At 37.9% G+C, this 5,647-nt stretch overlaps 1 pseudogene; it reads left to right on the plus strand.

Annotated features, from left to right (window-relative positions):
* Positions 1-4,216: 4,216 nt before the first annotated feature.
* Positions 4,217-5,241, plus strand: LOC100359006 (E3 ubiquitin-protein ligase TRIM13-like; annotated as a pseudogene).
* The last annotated feature ends 406 nt before the right edge of the window (positions 5,242-5,647 follow it).

Consider the following 5,647-nt stretch of genomic DNA (forward strand, 5'->3'; position numbering starts at 1 on the left):
TTTCTGGGATTAAAAAAAAGCTTTATAGAAATGATGTATATGTGGGGCCAGTGCTGTGATGTAGTGGGTAAAGCTGCTGTCTGCAGTGCTGGCATCCCATATGGGCACTGGTTTGAGTCCTGGCTGCTCCATTTCCAATCCAGCTCTCTGCTATGGCCTGGGAAAGCAGTAGAAGATGGCCCAAGTCTTTGGGACCCTGTGCCCATGTGGGAGACCTGAAAGAAGCTTCTGGCTCCTGGTTTCAGATCAGCAGTTCTGGCCATTGTGGCCAATTGGGGAGTGAACCAGTGGATGGAAGACCTCTCTCTCTCTCTCTGCCTCTCCATCTCTCTCTGAGTAACTCTTTCAAATAAAGAAATAAACCTTTAAAATAAAAGAAAATTGAGAGTCATCAATTAAACAAAACTTTTAAAAAATGGATGCATAATTAATGAATATTTATAACATTTATTTTTATTTACTTATGTTTAGTATGCATATTTTTGAGAAATACATGACATTTATATGTACAAGAGTGCATATATGTGAACACAAGCATCATTTTTACTGTAAGAGTTTAACACTAAGAGATTACCTGTCACTTCAGGATGGAATAAAATGTTTTCCCTGTACCTCTTTAAGAGAAAAACTTACCCTATATTGACAATATTTTAAATTGTTTAGGGGCGGGGTGGCAGGGTGGCACACTAGGTTAATCCTCTGCCTGTAGTGCTGGCACCCCATATGGGCACCAAGTTCTTGTCCCGGTTGCTCCTCTTCCAGTCCAGCTCTCTGCTGTGGCCCAGGAAGGCAGTGGAGGATGGCCCAAGTGCTTGGGCTCCTGCACCCACATGAGACCAGGAAGAAGGACCTAGTTCCTGGCTTCGGATTGGTGTAGGTCTGGCCATAGAGGCCATTTGGTGAGTGAACCATCAGAAGAAAGACCTTTCTCTCTCTCTGTCTCTCTACCTGTCTATAACTCTACTTGTCAAATAAATAAATAAATAAATAATCTTTAAAAAAATAGTTTAGGGGCATTTATTTTCATTTTATCAAAAATGTTCAACTGAAAATGTTAACTGAAAAGTGATCGCTGTTAAATATAAGAGTGGGAATAAGAGAGAGAAGAGATGTGCAATTTGGGACATGCTCAAGCTGACTCACCTCAAACGGTAGAGTTAGAAACATACCAGGGGATTCCAATTCAATCCTATCAAGGTGACATGTACCAATGCCATCTCACTAGTCCCAGTGATCAATTTCTGTTCACAATTGATCATAATGATAGGACTAAGAACCAAAGGGATCACATAAACAAGAATAGTGTCTGCAAATACTAGCTGATAGAATCAAAAAGGGAGAGAATGATCCAACATGGGAAGTGAGATACACAGCAGACCCATAGAATGGCAGATGTCCTAAACAGCACTCTGGCCTCAGAATCAGCCCTTAAGGCATGTGGATCCAGCTGAAAAGCCCATGAGAGTATTTCAGGCATGGAAAGTCAAGACACTCTGGGAAAAAAAAAAAAAAAAAAAAAAAAAAAAAAAAAAAAAACACCTAAATGAAAGATTTCCACAAGTGAGATCCCAGTGGAAAGAATGGGTCATCAAAGAAGGAGGTACCTTTCTCTGAAGGGAGGAGAGAACTTCCACTTTGACCATGGCCTTGTCTAAATATGATCAGAGTCAGTGAACTCAGGGGGCTCCCATAGCCTTGGCAGCTCATGACAAGAGCCAAGGGTGATTACTGATGCCATAAACAAGAGTGTCAATTTGTTAAGTCAACAACAGGAGTCGCTGTGCACTTACTCCTCATGTAGGATCTCTGTCCTTAATGTGCTGCACATTGTGATTTAATGCTATAACTAGTACTCAAATAGTATTTTTCACTTTAGGTTTCTGTGTGGGAGCAAACTGTTGAAATCTTTACTTAATGTATGCTAAACTGATCTTCTGTGTATAAAGAGCATCGAAAATGAATCTTGATGTGAATGGAAGGGGAGAGGGAGTGGGAAAAGGGAGGTTTGTGGGTGGGAGGGATGTTATGGGGGGGAAGCCATTGTAATCCATAAGCTGTACTTTGGAAATTTATATTCATTAAATAAAAGTTAATAAAATTGTTCAAAATATTTGCTGACATTTTCTATGAAATTATTTTTGAAACTAATGAAAGTATTTGAAATGCTTTTAACACATTAACTATCATATTAATGTCTGTTGTTAAGGTAAATGAATTTAATATAAATTCAAAAATAACACCTCTTTGTCATTTTTGTTTAAAAGAAAAATTGTCTTAGAGAATACCAGGGACTGACTTTTTAAGAAATAATTTTTACTTATTTATTTATACTTGGATTTTTTTTCAGGGATTTTTTTTTAACTTTTATTTAATGAATATAAATTTCCAAAGTACGGCTTATGGATTACAATGGCTTCCCCCCCATATCGTCTCTCCCACCCGCATCCCTCCCCTTTCCCACTCCCTCTCCCCTTCCATTCACATGAGGATTCATTTTCGATTCTCTTTATATACAGAAGGTCAGTTTAGCATACATTAAGTAAAGATTTCAACAGTTTGCTCCCACACAAACATAAAGTGAAAAATAATAGATGATTTTTTAAATGATGATGAAATCAGATCAGACCTATTGTCATGTTTAATCCCAGTGAGAGTCAAGTTGGGAATTGATAATTTCTTCTTTTTTTTTTTTTTTTACAGAAGATCAGTTTAGTATACATTAAGTAAAGATTTCAACAGTTTGCACCCCCATAGAAACACAAAGCGAAATATACTGTTTGAGTACTCATTATAGCATTAAGTCTCAATGCACAGCACATTAAGGACAGAGATCCTACATGAGGAGTAAGTGCACAGTGACTCCTGTTGTTGACTTTACAAATTGACACTCCTGTTTATGGCATCAGTAATCTCCCTATGCACCAGTCATGAGTTTCCAAATCAGCTGCATATCAGTCATGCAGAAAGCCATACTTGGATTTTTAATGTTAGATCATTAAAATGTAGAAATAAATTTAATGTTGAGTCTAACATATTGACTTTTCATAAGATTTATATAGGTTTTTCTTTGGTTATTTAAGTTTTTCTCTATTGGACTATCAGATTGATATTGGTGGGGTTATGTTAATTTTGTTCACCACTATGTAACTTTAGTACTTACCATAACATCTGATGGAAATATAATGTTTGGTAATTTTAAACCTGCAAATGTCTTACATTGCACTTAATTAGTGGTTGGGTCACTCATGAATATTAACATTTTAAATCATGATTTTACATGTAAAATGGCTTAATGTGTTTTACATGTTAGATTTTTCAATTAAGGTTTTTATTTTAAAATACTGTCCCACTGCTGAAAATATTTGAGCCATTAGAGAGACAGATCAGATTAGAAAAAAAATTTCATTAGCATTTTCTACTTTCTAATGTTCTTTATCAAAGAAATGGTTCAAGAACTTGAACTTCATGGCTCCTACCTGGGCATATCAGTAACGGGAGACCAATCACACTATGCAAAGTAAACATAGATTAAAACATTTCATCTAAACCACTGGTTTCCAAGCAATGATGTTTGAAGACTTTGATAGTTCCTCAAGAACTGCATGCAGTGCAGGTGTGGTGAGGTCAAGCTATTACGGTTCTGAGAGCTCTCTTTGAATCAGTTGGTATTATCTGCATGATCAATGAGAATTGGACATAGGGTTTTATTTTATACAAGTGTTTGGAGAAAATGAGCTTGAAAAAAATGTTTGATAAACAGTGAAATAAGGATGTAAATCAAAAAATAGATCTTGTAAATACTGACATTTTAAGTACATTTTGTTTTGTCTAAAAGAGTCTAGTGTTTAGTATCTGTAGGATATGTCACACTGGAAGAAATAGGGAAAACATCTTCATTTAGCCAACCAATTTAAAACATGTTTTTTTCTCACAATACTGACTCATCTAATGACTGAGGAATGTTCCCTTTTGAAAAATGATAAAGAAGTAATGTGGGGCCATCTAGCAGCCATTACTGGCACATATCACATGGCCCCCATGGCTGGAGGGGGTGTGGCATATCCCTCATGATGCCAGAGGCACTCCTTCTCGTAGAGCTGGATGGAGCTGCTGACTAACTGCTCGTGCTTCTTACTCAACCAGAAGATAGCATTTCTTCCCTAGAAACACCATTGTCTTTGGTGCCCTCTGACTTAGAGAAGACTGCCTGAATGTGATGCAGCTGCTTGAAGATCTCATGTGCCCAATTTGTTGCAATCTGTTTGATGATCCTCAAGTTTTGCCTTGCTCACATAACTTCTGCCAAAAGCGCCTGAAAGGTCTCATAGAGGGAACTGTGCAGAATTTATTGTGGAGACTATCATCATTCAAGTGTCCCTCCTGCCATAAGAAAATGTCAGCTACTGGAGTTAGCAGGCTGCAGGTTAATTACTCCCTGATGGGTATTGTGGAAAAGTAAAACAAGATCAAGATTTCTCCCAAGATGCCAGTGTACAAAGGACTCTTGGGGCAGTCCCTCATTGCTTTCTGCCTGACTGATATGCAGCTGATTTGTGGGATCTGTGCTATTCCTGCTGACCACACCAAGTATGTCTTCTGATCTATTGAAGATGCCTATGCTCAGGAAAGGAATGCCTTTGATTTCCTCTTCCAGAGCTTTGAGACAACGTGTAGGGGAGATGCTCTTTCTCACTTGGATGCCTGGGACACTAGCAAGAGAAAATACTCAGTTACTGACTAAAGATTAAGATGAAATTAAGAAAAAAAGATGAAATTAAGAAATTTTTTGAGAAGTTGAAACACACATTGGATCAAAAGGATAATGAAATCCTATCTGACTTTGAGATCATGAAATTTGCAGTTCTGCAAGCTTATGACCCAGAGGTTAACCAACTCAACACCACCTTACAGGAACAATGATTGGCCTTTAACATGGCTGAGGCTTTCAAAGACTTGTCAGAACCCATGATATTTCTGCAACAAATGTAGGCGTTCTGGGAGAAAATCGAAGTCATCAAGGAAATCCCTTTACCTGCCTCTTAATTTTCCCAGAAGCCCTTTGATGAAGAACATTGACCAGTTAGTGTGAGAACATCAAATTAGTAGATGTGGATACTTTCTTTGCCTCAGGGCACTGTCACATTCATTAGCAAGATTCCCTGGCACTTTTATCAGTTATTTGCAGTAGTCTTTCTGCTTGACTTTCTCACTTTCTTCAGTCCCACTGCATCCCTAAAGTGATCTTTATTTGATGAATATGCAGGCTATTCACTCTGTCAGCCTATGTTCTTTGGGTGTGTGCACCTTATTAGCTGTGGTCTCACCAATCCTTATCCACACTAACACAGAAGGCCTCTATGGCAATCCTGACAGCCAGAACAAGTACAACGGCTTACTGAACTCCTGGAGAAAGATCGATCTGCAAGGGCAGTTCATGACATCAAAGCCACAGATGTCAGGTTAGATAAATAAGATTTAATGCAGAGGTACATTTTGATGGATGAGTTGTTACAAGACTTTATCTGGAAGAACAAGATTTTTGACTAAGTGATGTATGAAATTGAAGATGTGAAACACTAGAACTAGAGACCTTTGCACTTAAACTTAGAAAAATATCATTGATGCCTTAGGAACTGAAGTCCATAGA

This window comes from Oryctolagus cuniculus, chromosome 21 (assembly GCF_051225735.1).
Source record: "Oryctolagus cuniculus isolate XC-2025 breed Fujian yellow rabbit chromosome 21, ASM5122573v1, whole genome shotgun sequence".
Taxonomy (NCBI): domain Eukaryota; kingdom Metazoa; phylum Chordata; class Mammalia; order Lagomorpha; family Leporidae; genus Oryctolagus; species Oryctolagus cuniculus.